Source organism: Dromaius novaehollandiae, chromosome 20 (genome assembly GCF_036370855.1).
Source record: "Dromaius novaehollandiae isolate bDroNov1 chromosome 20, bDroNov1.hap1, whole genome shotgun sequence".
Classification (NCBI taxonomy): Eukaryota; Metazoa; Chordata; class Aves; order Casuariiformes; family Dromaiidae; genus Dromaius; species Dromaius novaehollandiae.
The window spans coordinates 8,234,291-8,256,498 of NC_088117.1; the positions used below are offsets into that span (position 1 = coordinate 8,234,291).

The following is a 22,208-nucleotide window of genomic DNA, read 5'->3' on the forward strand; positions in this document are numbered from 1 at the left end:
CCCTGCGCGGGGGGCTCGCGGCGCCCCTCGGAGCGGGGGTTCGGGGCTCCCGGGCCTCTCGCGACGGCTTTCGTGCGAGGCCAAGGTCTCCCGGTCCTGCAGGAGCGACCGGACGCTCGCTGCCTCCCGCCGTTTCCAGACGCCTGCGGTCCAGCTGCCTTTGCTCCCCCGCGGCTTTGGCTGGGGACGTCTCCAAATCCGCTGCGTCCCGCCCCAAGCTCTGCCCCAGCGGCACCCGCCTGGCCCCGGAGGAAGGACGGGCAATGGCCCTTCAGGGGCGGCAGGGATGGGGCACATCCGTGGGGATATTGAGGGGGTTTCTTGCAGAGAAGTCCCCCATCCCAGCCAGGCTGGGGTGGCCTTTGTGGTCCAGCCTTGAGCCCAGCTCGCAGGAAGGGACTAGCAAGGCCAGCCGCAGCGGTGCTACCTTCTGGCTGGTGGGACCCCATGTTGGGCTGCAAAGCTGGGGAGGGTAGAGAGGGGACCCCATTTCTGTCTGTGCACTGGGTAGTGCAGGCTGGTCTCAAGCAGCTTGAGTTAGCTTCAAGTCTCGGACAACCAGGTCGCACAGTCCCTCTTGTGCTGGGCCTGGTCTTGTGCCAGGGAGGGGGACAAGGGAGGGCTGCACCACCAGGCTTCAGCGCCTCCCCGAGCCCTCTGCAGCACCACTTCTTTCCCATGAGACCCCAAAACTGTGCTGCATGTGCCCTTCAGAGGAGGGGGATCTGCCGGGACCATGAGGAGTCTCCGGATGGGCGCAGGGCAGGGCTCCGGGGGAGCCCGCGTGGGAATCGGGTCCTGCAGGAGCTGGGCTGCTGCTGGGCTGATGGATCTGGCTGCTGTTAAGTAGCTGGGACCTCTCCAAGGAGAGCAGGGCAAAGCCGTGCTGTTCGATGGCCTCGTGCTTCAGGGCAAAGAGAGCTGGGGCGGCCTCTCCACGCGTGCCCGGGGTGAGCGGGGACCCCTTCCCATCGCTCGTGAGCAGGTAGCAGCCTGCCCGGGCGCGGGGGCCCTGCCGTCTGCTGCCCGTCTGCATTTCTGCCCTTGGCCTCGCCCGCCGGTCCTTCGGGGTCTGCACACCGCTGTATCTGCTGGCGTGCACCGCGTGGGTCTCTGCGCGAGCTGCGCCTCGCTCCGTGCGTGTCCAGCAGCGATTCGGGGCTGTGCCGTTTGGGGTGGGTGCGGAGGGGAGACGGGCCCGCGCTTGCAGAGTGCCTCAGGATCCCCAGAGGGACAGTGCTGAGGAAGAATGAAGTGTTGTAGCAGTTTGAAGCTGGCATGAGCACTGCTGGGAGAGGATGTAAAACCTCAGCAGAAGCATCTGGGAAAGCAGGGTGGGCTCTGGACAGGATTTCAGGAGTGTCTTGGGTTTCTTGCTCAAGGCTGAGCTCTGTGCCTCCATCTCGGAAGCTGCAGGCTGGTGTCCTCGGCCCTAGGACGTGATTTAGTCTGAGTTTGTGGGAACAGCAGGAAAGAGCTATTTATGCAGAAAATGGCTTCCAGTAAACATGCTTCCTTTGGAAGAGGAGGGAAATGGCTGAGATGTGCTACAAGTCTTTTCACTGTCCTGGGTCTCTCCTTGATCTCAAAGACAGAGACAGCCCTGCACCGTGGCTGGGGAACGGGGACCCACCCTGGTGCTTGGCAGCGCTCACGGCCGCAGTCCTGGGCCCCGATTTGCCGGCTCTCCATCACCACGGATGGAGAGGGTGCTGCGTGCTGTGTCTTGCCTGCTGGAGCACTGATGCTCCCCTCGGTCTGGCTAGCTCTGGAGGTTTACCTCGGCTCACAGCCTTTCCTTCTTCCCCTAGAGCCTTGGCTTTTGAAGTCGTTTGATTACGGAGCACTGTCAGGGTTTTTTGCTGTTTTAAGGGTTTCTGACCTCACGGTTGCAGAGAAGGGCTTAGCAGTGTGACGTAAGAGTGGCCTCAAGGCTCAAAAGCCAACAGGGAAATAAAAACAAGCCAACTGGTCTCCTTTCTCTTTTCTTGCAAAGCTCGTTATTGTAAAGGCTGTGGTCTGATTTTTCCAGGGCCTGGAAGTCTTTAGATCTGAGTGCTCTGAGCTGGCCATACTGTTTGTGTTTATTATTTACCTTCCCTATTGTAGTCATATTTTCCTTTGGAGGTGGTGAGTGAAAACATGCAGTTTCAGACGAGCTGACTAATATTTCAGGTTATCAAAGATGACAAAGAAAGAATGAATGAATGTGAGGCCTCCAGGAGAGGGACAAAACAGCCCAGTGACTCACTCTAACAATCCACGTTTGAGCCTGAAAACAAGAAATGGTGCCTGCTTCTTGCTGCCTCTGGCAATGGCCCAGCAGACTGCTCGCCATCCAGAACTGGGCTACTCTCCTGTTGGTTATGGGGCTGCCACGAGGCATTGCCGCTATTTTTCTCTACATCTCTCATCTGTCAGCCCCTTTCTCACTCCTGAAGGATCTCCACGTTACAGGTGCAGTGACCCTATAATGAGTAACGTGAGCGGAAAGAGGAATGGAGGAGATTTGGAAATGTTGGCCAACACTTCTTAGTACCATTAGTGGAGGAAGAGCTTAAGAGGAAAAGATGTACAGACTGATCTACCTGCCTAGTCGTTGGCAATCAGCAGTTAAATGTCGTCAGCAGCCTGAGGTTGTACCTGTATGTTGGACCTCCTCTTCCACAACCTTGTCTGAAACCTTCAGGTACAATTTGCACCTTCGCAATGTCCCGCAACGTTTGAGTCCTGCCATTTCAGTAAGTGTTGTGTGAAAAGGGATTTCTTTGCTTTTACCTGACCTGTCCCCTGGCCTGTCCCCTGGCCTGTCCCCTGGCCTGCCCTGCGTGGGTAGCCCTCAGGGTTCCTGGTGGTATGGGCGCTCTGCAAAGTGAGTAGGGCTGGCATGGGTAGGAGAGGACATTTAGGCTTTTCTCCCTACAGATGATGTCCATAGGGACTTCAGGCGAGATGTGCTCTCTGTGATGATTCGGGAGCATGTCTATGACAGTGTGGATTATAGACAGCTTATTGGTTGGAAATGACAGCGGAGGGAAGCGCTGGGGGCATCCTAGTCCATCACAGAGGGACTCAGAGTTACCAGCTCCTGCAGCAGAGGTGAATGCGGTCTGAGGGCAGAGGGAAGCTTTAATGCCATTTGGCAAAGCACTGCTTGAGGTCTCACTGGTACCAGTGTACCACCACCACACTGCATTTGACTGGGAACCATCCAGGGAGCAGGATGGCACCATTTGCAAATCTCGTTTGCAGAGCACCCCCAGAGCAGGGTGGGATGTGACCTTGGCCGGCCAAACCTCTCTGCTGGACCCCGAACTCTGGTCCCACGGCTTCATGGACAAGTGCACGCGCAGGACTTCCTGGGTGTGGGGCGCAGGGACGCAGCTGAGAGGCACTCTGGAGATCTGGGTTGTCCCTTTGGTTCTGCTGGGGGCCTGCTCCGCCCCCGCTTCCTCCTCAAAAAGAGCTGCAACAAGCCCTGCTCCGCTGGTGCCTTGCTCTGGGAGCAGCCAGTGGACGTGTCTGGCTAGCGAGCACGGCGTCCATTTGTGCTGAGCCTGGATTTAAAGTGTTAGATGGGCAAGAGAGCACAGGGGGAAAAGGAGGGAAGCCTTTCCTTTGGTTTTATTCTCTTAATAAGCTTTTGCTCCTCCACAGAAATGTGCTTGTGAGCATTTGTCAGTGATTGCCATCGAAACAGGAGAAAATCTATAACCTGGGGTCAGGCCCCTCTTCCAGGCTTTCATGTCATGAGATTCCCTCCACCTCCCCTCTAAAACCACAGGGAACAGCCCCTGTGCTCAGCATTTCATCTTGCTGACACTGTTCTGCTGTAGCCTTTGTCCGCGAGGTCTCCAGTGGACGTTGGTTGTCGGTGGCGAAGAGCTGGAGCTGCGTCCTGGAGATGCCGTAGATCTGGGGAACTCGAAGTGACCCCGTTGCTGCTGAGCCCCTGATGGATTAGTCCCACGGCGCAAACCGTGCCGTGCTGCGTGGGCTCGTATCGACGGTGCTCTCGGCGCGTACCCCGCCGTGGCTGGCATTCGACGATGCTCTTCACTGGAGTACGTCAAGGGAAATCCACCATGGAGTTAATGCATGCTCCAGTTTCAGTCGTTGCTTTTGTTAACATTTTTGGCCTTGTGCCACATGGAAAATGCAGGCAGTGAGTGCTAGAGGCCAACGGGGAATTTTTTCAACAAAGTGGCTTGTCATTGGAAAGGACAGTTCGCCCAAATGGGAAGCATTTTGCTATCACGTATTAGCGTGGTGGTCACTCACCGTGGGGAGAAGCCCAGCTGCTCTCGCTGGCATATAATTCAACTCTTCCTTCACTGGGAGCGTCAGGAAGCAACTCGCTCCTGAAGACCACTGGGGATTTTGCTAGTGCTTTGGCAGATCTCTGTTTAATGTGTTAGCGGATGGATGCTTGGATGTCTCTCTGGTAATGCCCAGGAGAGATCCTGCCCCACACGAGACGTTTGGAGTTTGCCAGTGACTCAGCGAGGTCTCTCGATGGCTGGCTTGGTAACTCAGCGCCCTTAAAAACTCACCCCATCGTCTGGCGTGGCAACCTCTGCGTGGACGGCGATACCTACTCACGGCTGAGAACCGAATGTGCCCTGGCCCTGGGGCTGTGGGCAAACGTTGAAAGTTGGGCGGCCAAGAAGGGGGAAAGCTCCTCTGCCTAACGTGGGCCAGGTCCGGGCTCCGACCGGCTTTGTTAAGCACAGCACTGCGAAAGGACTTCTGGATTTAGGCATCTCCATTTGCTGTCCTTGCAGAAATGCGTTTCACATGGCCTTTGCTTCCTCCCAGCTGCTCGTTATCTTTAACAGTGTTTCCCCCTCCTCTTAGTCTTGCGCTGCTCAAGGCTGCTGGTGCAAGCTCAGCTTTTGGCTGATACTAGTTCATTTGAGCGATTCTCTGTGTAAGTCAGGTAGGGGTTATTTCTTGCGTCCACGTAAAAAAATCACTCGGAGAGGAGCCGAGGGGGGTGGGATGCTCTGCTCGTGTCCTGCCCCGCGCTGCGCCGGGCACGCAGGTCCAGCCGGGCTCCGGTGCAGGGAGACCCGGCTTTGTTTCTGCTCTTCAGCTCTCCTGGTGTCTTTACCCAGGCTCAGACGAGAGCTCAAAGGCTCGGGGCTGCATGGGGAGAGCGTGCCCGCCTGGGCGCTGCTGCCGGGGCGGCCGTACCTGCCTGCGAGGGGTCCGACCTGGCCCGGCGCTTCCACAATAGGCAGGAAAAACACGTCCGTGTGGGCTGGAGCGTCCGAGCAGCACCGGGGCAATGACGCAGCAGAGGTGAAATATCAAAGGGAGAAGGGAAGTGCATGGCAGGAGGAAGGGAAATGGGGGAGAGAATAGCCGGAGCTGACCTCACCGGGGCGCGAGCCGGGTGGGGAGTCCGACCGCCCAGATGAAAGGGAAATGGGAAAAGGATGCGGCTGGGACGGGCCGCGGCGGGCGGCCCCGCTGCAACTGCCTCGGTGCTGCGGCTCTTGCCGTCGTCCTCGTGGAAGGGCTCGGTGCCGCCCCGCGCGTCCCGCAAGCAGCCGCCGGCTGCAGCTTGGCTCTGCTCGGCCCCGTGCCCGGGAGCCACCCCGATCCGGTAACCGTCAGCTCAGGCTCGCTGCACAGCAGCCACCGCTGCTGGCGATCTCAGGACACGGCGGAGCCGGCTTCCCGGACCCCTGGGCTCGTTTAAAGAAAGCGCGGGACAGATTGCATCCTCCGACCCTTCCCCGGCGCACAGCGAGAGCCGGCAGCGTCGTGACGCGCGCGGCTGCCTGTTGAGACGCGGCAGCCCTCCCCGGGTAGCTGCCGTCCCTCCAAGTGCTCTCGGCTGTGCCCAGGGACAGCTGACATTTTTTTGCATGTAGAGTTTTATTTTTAGCTGAAAAACCAGCCTTTAAAAACAAAGGCATGCAAACTTTTTCTGAAAAATTCTCAAGAAAATGGAATTTTTCTCCTCTTCGCAAAACCGCCTGTGACATTTCTAAATGAAGGTTTTCTCCTGCCTCTCTGCTTTCCCCCTTAATCTTCAGTGAAATTTTTTCCTTCTCTAAGTTGCCCTGTGTTTGTCCCTAAGAAGTGCTTTTTCAGGAGAAGAAATAGCAAATATAAGCACTGTTTTTCTGAAATGCTGTGTTTTTTGAAAAGAGATGGAAAACATAGTTGAAAAATTTTACAGAAGAATCCCTTTTCAACCCCGTAGAATGGAAAGGAGTTAATAATTTCTGTTGTCCCCCCATTTTTGAACTAATTCTGGTTTATTCTAAGCTTTTGGAGTGGAAGGACTGGGCCAATAAGTGGCAAAGAGCAGCTCTTAACTTTCTTTATTCAAGGGGAAGGACTTTTCCATCCCAGTTAAAGTCTAGAAGACCCTCTTCCTTTCAGGCTGGAGAGGAGTCCTGAGAGCTCATGAAGTCATTGCTATCCGAAAGCCCGCGACTGCCCTGGCCTTCTCCAGCGGCTGATGGTGGGACATGGAGAAATCGTGTGGGCTTTGCGGGGTCCATCCACGGGGACAGATGAGGGCTGCAGGAAGGCTGGGATGGACCCATCGGTAGGTCAGGGTGGGTATAAGGGCTCTGGAGCAGCACACGAGAAACCGCAGGTCCCGGGGTCCGTGCCCAGCTCTTCAGCACACTTTCTGAGTGATCTTGGGGAAGTCCCATGTTCCCTCTTTGCCTTTGTTTCCCTTCCTGGGAACGAGGAATGCTCTTGCTTTGCATCCGCAGGCTTAGTTAGTTAATACCTTTTGAGTGCTCTGAGTCGTCACAGAGATTTGATCTGCCACTGCAGCGACTGGATGAGTGCAAAGGACAGTAGTTTCCTCCCAGGTTAGAAGTGCTTCGGTTGCTTTTTGAGAGCAGCTACTGGTTCATAGGAGTGGAAGGCACCAGAGGTGCGGGTGCTTCTGTCCTCAGAAATCTGGGCTCTCTGCACCCTCTTGGCACCCAGAAATGGCAGCATCCAAATCCGCAGCCACATCGCAGAAGTTTATGTCTCATGGTGCATCTGAGAGGGTCTTATCCGACCCAGCTGGGTCGGCTCTGGAGAGTTCATGCTGCTTGTCTGGGGACGTGGCATCCTGGGATAGAGCTCGTGGCCCTTGTGGATATGTACTCGGCCTGTCGTTTCTGGCGCTGGAGACTGCAAATTTTGTGGAGTCAATAAAACAAAATATTTGGGGATCTCAAAGGCTGCGGTAGCACCTTCCACTGTGAAAGTCCGGACTCTGCAGTCCCGTAGGCCTAATTCTGCCACCCGGATTAACATCGTTTCCCATTGTTTATCCGTCAGAGCAGATGGTGCTGCGCTGCCTCGTGTATCCCCTTCCACCAGCTCGGGAGGGAGCTTGCCGGGGACGTCTTGGGCCTCGTGCTTGTGTGCACGGCTCGTGGGAGCTGCTGCGAATCTCTCTTCCCAAACAGCAGTGGAAATATCGCCGCTCGTAGGCAGCGGCTGTCTGCAGCCCGTGTGGAAGCCTTGCAGCCCCCGACTGTGCAAAGCCGGAGCAAGGATGGGGAGCAAAGCAAACAAACACGCTTTGTCCAGGCAATTTATTTTGTGCTGGGGTAAGGGATTTTTTTTTCGCCTCAGACATGCGATGAGTGTGTTACTCAGCCATGACTCGCGAACTTGTGAGCAATAAAGTCATCCCAAAGGCTGCCAAAAAAATCTTCTTAGCACACCCACCTCATCACACGTTCCCACTGTAGATACTTCAGTGTGATCTGCTGCTGAAATGCGGCTACCTCTAGGGAAGGATGAGGTGGCCATCCAGCAGCTTGCAGCGATGGCCAATGGGCAAAGCGATGTCCTCTGGCACAGCAGTGAAGGGTGGCACCCGGCCAGTGGCAGGGACCATTTGCCAACAGCGTTGCAAAGATGGTGGCCTGGGGTTCGCTCACAAATCCGAGAGAAAGCAGGGCTGGAAGGCGTCTGGAGAGGTTGTGTAGTCCAGCGTGACTCATTTTCTCCCATGGCCTGGGCTGGATCCCAGGTTTGGGATGTGGGTTTTGACCTTCTGGGGCAAGCGAGGCCAACCTTAGTGGCCCTGTGTGTTTCCTCCTGAAACGCACGTGGTGGAGAGCCATGGGACATCACCCACGGAGACCTGCACGAGAGGGACCTTCAGGAGCAGCGCAGGGGGAGGCCTCCAGCCTCCATGAGCTCTTGGATCTACCCATGACATGAGGTTTTGGGGCTCCAGAGCCCTGAATCGGCCCCTCCTCCTGTTCGGGATGTAGCTGGAGGTGGCAACCCGTGGTGTTGTGCCTCTTCCAGGTGACGTGGCACGGGTGGATAACGGGGTTTGCTGGCGGGGGGGGCCCTGCTTTGGGGCAGGCAGGAAGGGCCGGGGTAAGAAACAACCCCGTGCCGAGCGCTGATGGGGGGGGGTGGGACACAAGGGTGAAGGATGCCATTGGCAGTGTCCCCTCCCGCATCCCCCCTTGCCCAGGGTGTCAGCGGGGAGCCGGGCCGGGGCAGGAGCCCATCGCCTGAATTGCCGGGGTAAAAACTACCTCTGCACCAGCCTCCTCTCCCCCCCTTCCCAGCGACGAGGCTTTTAATAATTGATGGGCTGATAAATAATAGATGCTGTATTTGCTCCCTCGCTTTGCTCCGCCGGGGCGCGCGCGCTCGCGGCCCGGCACTGCTGCACGAGGGCTACGGCGGTGGGCGAGCGCGGCGCGCGCGTGCCGGCGCGGGGTAGGGAGCTCTGCAGCGCGGAGAGCATTCCGGGGAGATAAAGGGCTGGTTTGATGTGTGTTCATGTGGCGGGGCTGTTTTGCCTTGCATGCCTTTCTCTTTTGCTTTATTTTTTTCCTGGAGTGAAGCCTGGCGCCAGCAGTCTGGAACCAGCCTGACAAGCTTTTGAGTTATGGAAAGGGGGAGGAGGGGGGAGGAGAGAGAAAGAGGGAGCGAGAGAGGCAGGGAGGAGGAGGGCGAGGGGAGAGGGAGGCAGCTGGGATGGGGATTATTAGGGGAGAACAAGAGCAGGCACCGGAGGCTGCTGGGCTGGGGGCTAGCGGGGCTCGCGGGGGGGCAGAGCTGGCTTCCAGCAAACGGTTCAAAGGCGATTTTTGCATTGGGGGGAGAGGGGGAATTGAGTCATTTTGGGCATGAAACGCAACCCTCGCCGCGTCAAGGAACAAGGAAGTTTTTTAAAGCGCCAATTAAAGGGCTTGGAGAGGTCCGGGGCTTTTAAACAGCCTCGGAGGGGGGGGTCCTGGCCGGCGTTCAGGCTGCCGTCCCATCAGGACATTCCTTTCTGCTGAACGCTGCCGCTCCCGGCCCTCTCCTCCTCCTCTTCCAAGCTGCCGTCGAATCCTTTCCAAGCCCCGCGTCCGAACCCGGGGAACTTTGCTCCGTTTCATCTCGCGCCGCCCGCCCCCCCGCTCCCCGTCCCCGGGCCGCGCGCAGCGTGTGATCGCACGCTGCTCGCCCGGAGCGCCCGCGGCCCCGCGCTCGAGCCCCCCCGGCCCCTGGCTCCTCTCTGGGGGGAGAAGGAACGTCGCCCCGTGGTGGGACCCGGCTCCCCGAACGCAGAGGGTGCAAATACCCCGCGGGGGCTGGGGGGCACCGGGCGAGGAGGGGGGTCCCAGTTTGCGAGGCACGGGCATGCCGGCGTGTGCCACGAGGGCCAGCACCACGCGGTGCCCGCCCGGAGGGCTGCCCGCCACTGGGTCCAGCATCTTCTGTCCCACCGCGAGAAGCGTGTCCAGAGTCCCACGCAAGCGTGCAACCGCGAGCAGTGAGCTCGCACAGGGTTGGAGCAGGCAGAGGCTGGAATAGCACCCTGGCGCGTCCCCCCGCCATGAGCCGGGCAGTGCCACGCGCCGCAGCCCTCCGTCGCAGCCTCCGCGGCCGGAGCACTCCACAGCGTCCCAGGGAATCGAGCGCGCTGGAGAGGGGACGGGGATTCGGAGCTGGCTTTGCAGGGGCTTTGTTTGCTTTGGTTTCAGCACAGCCTCTTTAACTCCGATGACTGGCGAATGTTTGGGAGAAAGGAGCTCTTTGTTGGAGGCTGAACAGCCCCAGGTCTCTAAGTCAGCCTGTGTGAAGAGACAGTACGTGGGCTCTGGGAAGTTGGGGCATCCTAGGGACGGGCAGATCTCGCTTTGCTCGAACTGCTAAAGGGGAAAATGAGAGGAAGGGGTTTGTATACCCGGCTCCCAAAGAAAATCACAGCTAAAACCCCTGCGAAGCACCACCACCGTCTGCCAAGCCTTTGTCTTCGCAGTGGAGATGGAAGAGTGAACACCCAGTTTTCTGAAATCTCCATTCCAGGTTGCCTGTGAGCCGCAGCTCTCAGGAAAAACACTTCTTTCTCTGTGTTTCCAGGAAGCAAAATGTTGCCCTCCGCTGTTTGCAGCGGATCTGGAACACAGAGCTCGCAACGTCGGAGCCCGGTCGGTGCTTTGCTCCGATGTCACGTCGCCGGTGGTGGCCGAAGCCGGGTGGTTTGGAGGGCGACAGCTCCAACCCAGCCCGTGGGCGCTGTGGGCGGCAGCTTGGCACGGATCCGCGAGAGCCCCTTGCTCAGCTGCCATTTCCAAACGGCCCCAGGGAGCTTCCCCTGCTCTCGGGGCGATTGCTGTCCCCCACCCATGGGTGCAGGGCTGCAAAGAGCCCTGGCTTCGGCTCTGACTGAGGTGGCTCCGCTGAAGACCAGCCTCCTCGCAGGGCGTTTCACCCAATATCAACCCCAAGCAGCCAAGCTGCATGTTCGTAGTCCAAATTCCTTGATTTTCCCCCCTTTCCTCTGCTTTCCTTGGTGACTATTTAATTTCTTTCTCGATTTTCTTTTCCTAATTTCTTATCTATTTCCTCTCTGCTGAAACGCGCTGGGAAGCTTGTCCTCCGGCTCCTCCTTGGCGGGGATGCAGCACAGACTGATCCATGATATGGGTAGGCTTTTGTAGACCGTCTAAAATGTTGGGTGTCTCAAACTGGTACGTGGAAGGGTCGATTATTCTCTTTTACAGATGTGGAAACTGAGGCACAGGCTCCTTGTCTGGGTGAAATGAAGTTGGCTTTTAGGGCAGGGGTCTTTGCCAGGCGACACCGTTTCACTTGGAAACCCACTGGCCTTTGCTGCATCAGGTCCCTTTGGGCTCTTTGCCTCTCTGGCTCTTGGGGGACCTCCAGGAGGGAGACAACCCTCTCCTGCTTCTTCTAGCCAAGAAGGGCGCAGGTGCAACGGCACTTCCCCGCGCGCCGAGCCGGGGATGGCACCCCGCGGGCCACCGCCAGCCCGGCGCCTCGCCGCGCGCACGGGAGCGCAACCCGCCGAAGGCAGCGGGTGGAAATAAAACCTAATTCTGGGCTGCCGGAGCCGGGAGAGCGAGAGATGAGTCTCGGCGAGGTTCCTCTCCCCAGCGCCAGCCTCACCTTTCATATTCTAATGCCTTGCCTTTGCCTGATTTGCGAGCGCGCGGGAGTCCTGCTGGGAATTCGCTCTCGCGGAGGCACACGCCGCCGTCCCTCGGTAAATTACACAGGGATATAATGAAGGAGGAGAAATCAGTTACTCTGTGACTACGACTCCCCAGGGGACCTTAATTCAAATATTTGCGGAGCTGAGCAAGTGGGGCGTCGGGGAGCCGCCGAGTTGGAGTGTCTCTCGACAGGTTGCTCGCAGGTGGTTGGGGCGGGGGGCACCAGGGCGGGGATGGCAAGGCAGCGCGCCGGGCTGCCGGATCCGGCCCCAACATCTCTTTTGGCTCCTGCCGGTGCTTTGGGTGTTGCGAGCTAAGGGGGAAGGTGCTGGGGGAAGTCGGGACCTTAGTTTGGTTGCAGAGCGTGGTGCCGTGGTTGCATGGGTCCGCTCTGCGCCTGGTGGCTGCGAGCAACGTGGGGTGATGGGGGGATCCGTCCACGTCCCACAGCTCGAAGTGAACAAGTGAGACCAGATTTGCCCATGCAGCAGCACCCCGGGTGGAGCTGGGACGTTCAACCCGCTTGCTGGGTGCACCCAAGACCAGTAGATCCAACTTCACCCCATGGCTCCGCCAAGGGCACAGCAGCCCCTCGGCCACACCGGTCCACTCCAGCCAGACACCGGCTGCTTGGAGAGCCGGGGCCCAGGGGTGCTCGTCTCCGGGCGAGGTGGGGGCTCATGTCCTTCGGTGTGGAGCGTGTCGGAGAGGAGAGGGGCTGAGGGTGGTGGTGTCCGCCTGGTCCAACTGTCTTTGCCATGCAGAGCTGCCAGCCTGCTGGCCCCTGTGCCTGAGCTCCCCGAAATACTGCAGTTGCTGGCAATGATGCGACCGAGTGTGCACGTACCCAAGCTTGCTCCTGCAGCCCGGGCGCGCGCGCTCCGTGCACGCCTGCTTGCGCGCGTGCAAACTCCCCTCTTCGACATGGGGCGTCTCCGCTTATGTGCCGGCGTCACGCACCAAATGCACGGCAGTCCCATATGCGTGCACACATGCTCGCTCCAAACCGGAGCGGCACCCGCGGCTCGTAAGTTGTGTCTCTGGGCTGCCGCGCGCCGTTGGGGCACCCCCGTGCCCGCCCCTGCAAACCTGGCCGTGGTGGGCACGCGGATGAGACGCGCGTAGCCTGCCCGCCGCGGCCCCTTGCACGCGCAGCGCCTTCGGTTCGGCGTGCACACGCGGCCGCGTACGGATCTGCAGCACGCCAACTGTTGGGAAGGGAAAAAAAACAGATTCAGCCGAGAGAGAGAGGGAGAGGTGGGGGGAGAGAGAAAGAGAGAGAGAATGACAGACTGCAATCCCCCTTGAGTGCCTAGCCTCATGAATATTAATAAGGTGGTAATTAAAATGCAGGGACACAGCAGGACGGATGCAGGCACTGCCTTCGGAGCGCTGGGAACGGGGGGAGCGCGTCTTTCCAGGCAGGTTTTGATTCCGTTCTCTGATGAAAAGAAGAAAACGGAGCCTTCAACTTTAATCAGTTTAGAGTTTTTTTGACACGACATATCTTTAATTGCTGATATTTCTGCTCTTCTCAACGCCAGCTCCACCGTCTCCGGTCTAACCAGAGATAACGAACCACAATGAAGTGCCGTGGGTTTGTGCCGTGTTTATGCCTCGACTTGTTTGCTACTTTCCCGGGGTTTCACCTCTTTGCCGTGGGTCGGAGGGCACGGCCCTGCCGCCGATCGACTCTGCGGCGAGGAGCGGGGGGCTGCAAGACGCCGCCCGGCATCTCTTTGTCTAACCCCCGCCCCTGCACCCAACCCTCCCCTCGCGGTGGTGGAAACCTGCCTTTTCTGGGTGCTGACCCGCTTTCCCCCGCTTGGCCATGAGATGATAAGGAGGTGAGCCTCCGTTTTCACATTGTAGCTTGGCATTCGGGCTTTAACGCCCACCGCCTGGCCCACGTAGCAGGGTGCAGAGATCGGGGCCCCGGGTGGTGGGAAGGAGGAGGCTGTGTCCAGATGGAAAGCGAGTTTTGGGAGGAGAAACTCCCTTTTCCTTCCCCAGAGGAGGTTCCTCCATTGCCGAATTGGTGGTGGCACTATTGGAGATGTCCCAGCACTGGAGGAACGAAGCAGCTTAGGTCTTCTCCATTAACCAGGGTTTCGAGGTCAGGCGAGGGTCCTCTGAAGGAGGAACAGGGGAGGCTCAGAGGTCTGTGAGCAAGGAGAACCAATGAGTTCATCTCTCTTGGAGGAGATCATAGTTAGTCCGATGGATCCGGTCCATTGATGGAGGGCCATCGTTGCTGGGAAAATGAATGGAGAGCGTTGGCTGGTGCCCAAAGAGAACATCTTGGACCTGGAAATTGGACCAGGTCAATCTGAAGCAGGGATTTAGGCAAGAGGTTCTGGCAAAATGAAAAAAAAAAAAAAAAAGCTAAAATGCCCCATACCACTACAAATTTTTTTTTAGGTCAAGCCAGAGTGTTTGCTTTGGCCTGAAATGTTTTGTTTTGTTTAGTTTGGAGGTTGCTTAACTGATTTTTTTAGACCTCTTCTTTTACATTGAGATCATTTTCTGAACTGCAAAAAAAAAAGATTTGTTTTGAATTAAAAAGGCTTTTATAGAAAATGCCCAAACAAAACAATTCATCATATGAGCGATGGAAGGAGATGGTTTGACATCTCCAAAACCTTCTCCCCTCCCCAATATGCTATATTTTTTTCATTCCAAACTATTTTTCAACTTCACCCTCAATTTCTGAATGATTCATCTTTTCTGAATCCCAATTTTTGGTAAATTTACTATTCCTCTAAAAACAGACAAACATGAACCCCCTCAGCTCTTGGAAGCATGTCAGAGACTGAGTGAGTGGAGCACAGTGCCAAGTCCTCCTTAGAGCCCCAGAGCTGGTGCCTCCATGCCACGGTTGGAGTTGGCCATGAAAAGACAGCCCATGTGTTCTGGGGAATGGAGGCAGATTGGAGGAGGAGAAGAATTTTTTCCCCTGTCTTTGAGATATCGCATTGCCTGGGGATCAATTGTGGTGTTTCAGGAGGTTGCTGCAATGTGGATGTCTGCTCCTGGGTCCAGAGATATGTCACTAGAAGGATCTCCTGGTCCTCAGGCTGAACTACAGTCCTGCACTCTCATTTCTCCTTCCCAAGCTTTGGAGCTTTCTCTGCCCTGGGAGCGTGTCCTTGTGCTTCACTGACCTGCAGCGTGATATCCCTGCCTGCACAGAGAGATGGAAAAGCAGAGCTGGAGCATCCTAGAGCCCTTGAGATTTTGCTCCCCATCTTTGCAGGGGTCTTTGCATGGGGGCGGAGGGCAGCTCCATCAGTAGTTCAAAGAGAGAAAAAAAATCTAGATGTATTTGAGCCATGAATGGAAGTCCATGGGCCAGCGTCAGAGCTACCTGCATAATGGGGTCTTCTCCACCATGCGTCTTCCCTCAGGCATGTGGAATCCTCTTGCTCGTGTCCAGGACAGGCCGCTGTGGTGGTGGATGTTTGCTCCATCCAAGTGGCTCTGGAAAGCCTTGCCCATGAACCAGGCAAGCCCCAACCCACGTCCTTTGGCAATCTGGGGTGGGGAAAGACTGGACACTGTTTGTCATTGGGGTGGACGCAGGAAGGGGAATGGGAGACTTGTGGAGCACAGGGCTAGAAGGGGTTGCAGAAGGCCGGAGCGTCCTGGGCTCTGCCCCAAGGCAGGTGGGCGTCTCACCATTGCAGGCCTTGGGCAGGAGGCAGCGAGTCTCCCTGTTGTCCCAGACCATGGCAAGGAGGCAGCTGAGCTGGCTTTGAGCTCTACTGGACATGTTGTGTGAGCAACGACTGCTGGATGCATCTCCTTGTAGCTCTGTTTCTCTTCTTGGGGGGAAAATAATTCCCCGTGTGGAGGGATGGTTGGTGAATCCGGGTGCAGTCAGTGGTTGGAAATTGAGTTGAACTCCTTGGTTGGACGGATGCTAAACCAGCACAGAGTTGATTGCTGCTAATGAACGTAAAACCCCCGCGTGCCGCCTTTGCTGTTGGGAACATTGTGCCCTGAGAGGTGGGAAGGGCAGAAGACAAAACCTGAGCTTAGGATGCAAGACCCTCTGGAAAGATGTAATACGGAGCTGCTCGTTTCCCTCTCCCCACTCTCCTCCTTTCTTTAGAGCAGGCCCCAGCCCCTCCTTGGAGACGAATGCTGCGTGCCGTGCCGTGCCGTACGGCGTGGGGGCCGGCGTGGGGGCACGCTCCGGGTGCAGGCTGGCACCAGTCCTTCCTGCCCAGCTCGCGGGTGTGCTGGGTCTGGTGGGACATTGCTCTGCTGCCATGGAGGTTGCCGGGGAGCAGCGAGGGGGAAGGAGCAGAGAAAGAGCAAGGAATATTTCGACTGCAACATCAGCGTCCTTGGGAAGCGAGCGGAGCTCTCTGGCTGCTCCTGAGCGCCTTTGGGGAGCTCGGCTCCCGTCCCTCAGTCCTTCCTCGCTGTGCTCGTGCTCCTCCTGGGCAGGTTGGGCATCTCACGCCAATTCTTTGGGGCTCCTGCCCAACAAAGTGGAGCACTTTGCTGAGCACTGGTGGTCTGTGACGCTGCTGTGAGCCATTGCCCTAAGAAGAAGAGGTGGTTTACACCTCCCACCGTGTCCCCCCGTCTCGCTGGGGGACATCCCCCCTCTGCAAACCCTCCCCGTGCCCTGCAGCCGTGCGGGGCAGCCTTGGTGCGTTGGGAGCCTCCAGGACCTCAGTTTATGTTTCTAATGGTGTAAAACGGGAGGGAGAACAGTGGGTCCCCCTTGCTCGAGGCATCAGCACGTCTCCGATTCCTCCGCATGCCCCGAAGAGCGAGCCGATGCCAAGATTGATGGGTGAACAGCCACAAAGCCAACGACACTACGTGGATTCTTGCCCGCTGGGGTCCTGCCATGGTTTTTAATGCATTTTGGTGGAGCTGAGGGTTTATCCGCTTGACCCCTCGTGCTGGGCACCGCGGCTGGTCCTGGGTGTGGATGTCTCCCCCGGAGCAGGTCATTTCTCGGGGGGCTCTTGCAAGGACACTGCTTGGTGCCGTTGGAGCTCGGAAAGGTCAGGGTGTGCTGGATCCCCATCGATGGGGACGGCGGCACGAGGAGGGGGCTGGGGAAGGGGGTGGGAGCCGCGGGGGAGACAGCAGCCGTGTGGAGGGGCCGGTGCCTTGGGAACACCCAGCCAAAGCCAGGGGAAGCAGTGGGAAAACAAAGCATAGCTGCTTTCAGTGTCCTTTTTAGCGGGGAAAAAAATCATTGCACCTTGCTTTTCTTCTCTCCGTCTATTCCTTCATGCTGTCCTTTCTTCTGTTCCTTTCCTGCAGGGCTGAAACAGCCGGTCGGAGGCAGAGGCAGGGAAGAAGAGCGCAAAGCCTAGCCAGTGCCTGAGCCCTCCTTCTCCCCAAACCTCTCCCCACCGCCCAAGGCTCCTCGCAGCCGCCCGGCCTGGGGGGCGACGGCTCTGCGGGGACGATGGTGCCGGCAGGGTTTGGGCTGCAGAAGCCGTCGTTGCCGGCGGTGCCGCGTCGGGAGCCCAGCTCGACGCTGCAGTCCCGGGCTGAGCTGCGAAAGCAAACCCGGAGCGCCAGCCTGCCGCGTTTCACAGCAGAGCTGCCGTTTAGGGAGGCTGGGGAGAGGAGACATCTTCCTCCTCCAGCTTTCTCCTTCTCAATGCACCACGCGTATGCTGGAGCCTGCTCTGCGGAGCATCCCAGCACCCAGGGGGGCTTCCCTGGGGCCCTGCCCCGTGTCCTGTGCCCTTCCCTCCCTCGGCAGCGGGGCCGGCAAAGGGAGCACGCTCCCGCGGGATGGCTGGTGCCCTGGCATTAGGGCAGCCCGGCCGCGGCAGCAGAGCCGGTGTCCCGTGGCCAGGCTTGGGGCTGGGGATGTGTTTTCCAGCCTCCAAGTGCTTGTGCATCGGCCGGGAGATTTCAAGGAGCGTTTTCCCGGGAGCAGGGAGGTGCTGCAACACGCCGCCGTGCCGGGGCCTTCGGGGGGGTCAGCTCTCGCCTCTGCCATGGACCTTCTGGGAGAACCTCGGTCAGGGCTCGGTGCTGGGGCCGTGCCGGTTCCCGTGCCGCTCAGGCTCCCGTCTCCCGCTGCACCCCCACGAAGCTGAACCGGCCGGCGCTCCGGTGCCGCGGCGGCAAGGCAGGAGAGCGGAGGGGGGGCCGGGGGAGCACCTGCTTTCTCAGCGAGTCCGTTTTGCCTTTGGGGCCGGGGGGTCTCGGCTCTGCCGCCGGGGCCGTGCGATGGTTCAATCCCCCCGCAGCGGAGCCGGCGTGCGAGCGGTGGGGGGGGGGGGAAGGAGGGGGTGCAGAGGAGGGGCTGGAGCCGAACCCGGCGCCCGGCTCGTCCCCCCGGCGAGGGCAGGCGCAGCAGGAGCTGCTGCTTCCCAGAAACTTGATTATTTTTAACCCAGGAAGAAGAAAGGAAGGAAAAGGAGAGGGAAAAAAAAAAGGGGGGGGGTGGGGAGCGGGGAGGCACAGGCAAACACGCGGTTGGCAGCGATGCGCGGCTCTGCGGAGGCGGCGGAGGCACCGGTGGCCGTGGCAAGGCTGCCGTCCCGGCCCCGCCGGAGGAGCCCCCGGCCGTGCCCCGGGTGGGAGGCGCAGGACGGGGCCGGGTTTGCTCCCAGCCCGGGGGGCACATCCCCCCCTCCCCAGCCGGCTGCTTCCCGGACCCCTCCTGTCCCCCCGCGCGGGGCCGTCGCAGGGACGTGGAGAGGGACCGCGGGGCGGTTCGGGGCCCTGACGTGGGGCAGGTGCTGGTGGCTCCATCGCCCCCGCCATGGGCGGCTTGGGGGGCACCATGGGGCAAGGAGGCTCCCCGGGTTGCTCTGGAAGACAAGCCAGGCTGCTGGAGGGAGGGAAGTTCTCCATTTATGGGCTGCTGGAGAGCACGCGGAGCAGAGGGTAAGGTCTCCTTTCATCCCTCAACAGGACTAGGCGCGAGTCTGGCACCGCGCCGCGGGGACGTCTCGGTGGCGTTTGCATCGCATTGCCTTGTTGTGTTTGGTCTGCGATACAAAGCTCTGGATCGGTAGTTTCAAAGCCCGGTAGATCTTCAGGGAACCAATGCTTCGCCCAAACCCGGGAGCCCCGCGGAGGTGCGGCGTGAGCTGGCGGCTTTGCAGCCCCGACGGGTCACGTTACAGGTCTTGGTTGCTCTTGGCCCAGCCCGGGTCAGCGGAGGTTGGCAGAAAGCTCCCCTTGACTGCCGAACACATTTTGGCCACGCTCACAAGGTGAAAACTTGCCAACACCCCTACACACCGAGTATTTATATTATTGTAGCACCCACGCTTGCTTGTAAACTCAGGGCCTGTCACTGCTGGAACATCAGCGTGAAGCCTTACAAGCCCTGGGTCCTTTCATAAAACATCTTGTCTTCCTCGGTAAAAATCCTCCTTCTCCGAGCTTTCTTCTGCTGCTCTCCTGGGCTTGACCTACTTACCCGGCCGCGCTGCCGCGGCTGGGCACGGCGGGCCGGGAGCCGGCGCTCCCCGCTCTGGCCGAGAGGCCTGCGAGTTGCTGAGTCCGTGTGGACTCCCCCAGGCCGTGACAAGCTCTGAAGGCTTTCGGTGCTCTTCCCTCATCTCCTCTCACTTGTCTTCATCGTTTTGTCCTTGCATGACCAACAGAAGGGGTGCCAGAGCTGCTTGCATGGCGTTGTGCAATAGTTCGGGGAAGAGCAGGCTGTGATTCATCCGGGGACGGAGAAGCCTGCTCCAGCGCTGGCAGTGCCGAAGGGACCCCCCGGGGGGGGGGGGGGGTTTCCACTTCTGAGCAGCTCCGGAGTCTCTGACAATGAGGATCCCTGTGCTCCAGGGCCGCAGGGCAAAGCCCTGCCAAGCCGGGTACGTGGCTTAGACAGGGAGCAACGGGGAGCTGGAGGCCCCGTCTCCAGACCGCAGGAGATGCCTGCGGCCGGGCCACTGAGTCATCCTCAGCGGCGGTTTGCTGAAGGCCGCGATGGCTTGCGAGGAGCTTGGTGCCAGGCGGGCCAGGAGGGGAGGCACCCTCCACGGGACGGTAGCGGGAGAGGACGCGAGCAGACGGGAGGGCCGGCGCTTTCCTCCTGCACCTCCTCACTTGGGGAGCCCTGCACTGAGATCAGCATCGTCTCCAGCCGAAAGGACCATTGCTGGTTAAAATAAACCATGCAAGGGGCTCACAGCGTGTTTTGCCGTCACAGCCCTTCATGGGACGTCCACCGTTGCCTCCTCTGGTCTGCGACAGCAGCCAGACGGTGCCTGAGACTGCTGTTATCCACCCAACAGCATCGGTGCCACGTGCTCGAAGGAGAAGTCCTCAATTTACCAAACATGATGAGGCCTGGTCAAAGAAGAGGTCTTTCTCCCCAAATACAGATAGATGGCAATGAAAAAAGGTTCAGCTGAGACAGCTTTGGTTTGCAACAGGGATCTGGCACCTCTCAAACCGCATCCCGTCCTGGCAGGGCGCCGGGTCCGTTTTGGGGTTTTAGCAATAAAACCGTTCGGCAGAAGGTGCCTCTGCTCTGAGGGTCCAGGTGGGGCTTGCTGAGGGCCCAGTGCCCCCGTCGAGGCCACCGGGCAACGTCCCCCAGTGCCGCCTCCCGCTCCGGCTCCCCACCGCCCGCCGGGATCGCTGAGCAGGAAAACACGTCCGGCCGTTGGGTATTCCCTCCTGCCTCCTGTCTCATCATTAACAGTGCTAATTAAACCTGAGCCGTGCTCCTGCGACTTTCGGGATGGGCTGCTTTTCCCAGCAGGCTCGCGGGGGTCTCCGCGGGGATGCACGGAGGCGCCGGCGCCTTCGCACCCTGCCCGGCCGGCCGCGGAGGAGGTCGGCTTGGCCCTGCCGCTCCCTCGAGCCGTTCTGCACCCGCCGGGGGTTTCAGCGGGGCGGCTGGGTGCCGGCTTTGCTCCCGTGGGCCGGCAGCGCCCGGGCGGCAGCGACGGGCGCGTGAGCTTTTCCCGGCCCCGCCGCAGACCTGCACGGGCAGAAGAGCCCCGCGGAGGGCAGAGGCCTGGCAGCCCCCCCGGGAGCAGCAGCGAGGCAGCGCGGAGGAGGGAAGGGAGCGGCAGGGAGAGCGGATGCTTTTTGCCGCAGCTTTGCAGGAGCAACCTCCATTCATTTCCTCAACCCCGACGGAGCTGAAGAGCTTTCCCTGCCGGACCGGGGGGCCTTGGGGTCCCGAAGCAGGAGGAAGGTGCCCTGCGTTACCGCTGGGAGTTTTGCATCCCCTCCGCTGGGCCGGCTCCGACCTTTTTTTGGGGGGGGGGCAGCCCTTTCCCAGGGCCGGGCATCGCCTGGCTCTGCAGCAACCTCCTCCGCAGGGCACTGCAAGGCGCGTGCCCCCGCCGCGGGCGTTCGCGGGGGGCGAGGGGAGGCGGGGGGGCCCGCCGCAGAGCCCCTTGCGCTGCAAGGGAGACCGGCTCTCTGCTGGCAGGGTATTTTTTTCCCCCCTCGTTCTCGCTCTTTGTTAAGCTCCCTTTCAGCTGAAATGGCAATGCCTGGGTGTTCTGCGCTGACAATAATTGCTGCAGTCTAGACACTGTCTGGTATGAGGCACCGGGAATCAAAGAGGCCCCTTCTCTCACTGTGACTTTCACACATGCTCCCTCGCTCGGGCTCCTTCCTTCTCCCTCTCCCATGTTCCCTTGGTCTCTGGCTTTTTTTTTTTTTATTGCTCCCCTCTATCTGTCTCTCGCAGAGAGAGGAGAAGCATCAGCATCTTCCCCCCCACGCGCTCTCCCTCTCTGCCGTCTGTTCCTCTTCCCCTCGCTCTCCCTCTCTCTCTCCCTTTCTCATCTGTCTCCTCTCTCTCCTTCCTCCACTCTTACCTTTCTGCTATTCCCTTCCTCCCAAAGTTAGCAGAGAAGCACGGCGAGGGGGGCTGGCGGGTTAACTCCTTCCTCGCCCCGGCCCTCTCCCCGGCTGGGCTCCGCGCTCCTCGGCCGCGTCCCCCCGGCTGCCGAGCCCCTCACCGGGGCACGCGGGCGCTGCTCCGCGTCTGTCTCGGGGCTCGTCGTCGGAAGAAGTCGCGAGCTTGGCTCGAGGCGTGGGGACGGGGCTCCCCGGCGCGGTCCCGCCAGCACCCCGGGCAGCAGGAGGGTGCTGCTCCCGTCCGCCGGGGACCTCCTCCGCGCTCCCCGTGCCGCGTGCTTGACCGCGGGGCGCTGGCGTCGCGGTGCCCCGGGCAGCCCCTCGCCGTCGCACTGGGGCCGACTCCGGCGATGCCTCCCCGGCAAAGCGGCTGCGCGGCCGCGGGCTCCGGGGATGTCGCGGCTCCTCCGCGCCCAAGCCCTTGGCTAGGGAGAAGGTGACTGATCCGTGGGTTTGCAGTCCCCGCCGTGGGTTTGCAGTCCCTGCCACGTCACCTCGAGCGAGCTGGCGGCTCCGCTCGGGAGCAGCCCCCGTGCCGCAAGCCCCTAAACGCTGCTCGAGTGCTTGCTGGGACCAGGATTTCCCCTGGCCGCGAGGGGACCCGTCCTTGCATCCTCGGGGACTTAGCTGCGTCGCAAACCAAGAGGAGACGGTTTTCCAGCCGCCCACCCACCGCGAGCCTCAAGGGCTGAGCTGCCGCGGGCTGAGCTCCGCCGCCCCGAAACGGCCCCGTGCCTGTGAGCTGGGCCCCGGCCGGGCTCTGCGGGTCGCTGCAGGGGCACAGCGTGACCGCTCGCAATCGCGCCCCGTGGAGTTGGGCTCTTCCGTAATAATGCTGGTAACGATCGTTTCTGGCTTGATTCTGCACTTCTGTAAACCCCTGATGCCGCGCGGAAGACCCTTTTTCCATAAAGC

General features: G+C 59.7%; 1 long non-coding RNA gene across 1 annotated transcript in view; it reads left to right on the top strand.

The window, feature by feature from the left end:
* Positions 1 to 17,874, top strand: part of LOC135330379 (uncharacterized) — a 113,787-nt gene extending 95,913 nt beyond the window's left edge. Inside the window, exon 3 of the long non-coding RNA XR_010392377.1 lies at positions 16,746 to 17,874. This is a non-coding gene — a long non-coding RNA (uncharacterized LOC135330379). The remainder of the gene's footprint in view (positions 1 to 16,745) is intronic.
* Positions 17,875 to 22,208: the final 4,334 nt, after the last annotated feature.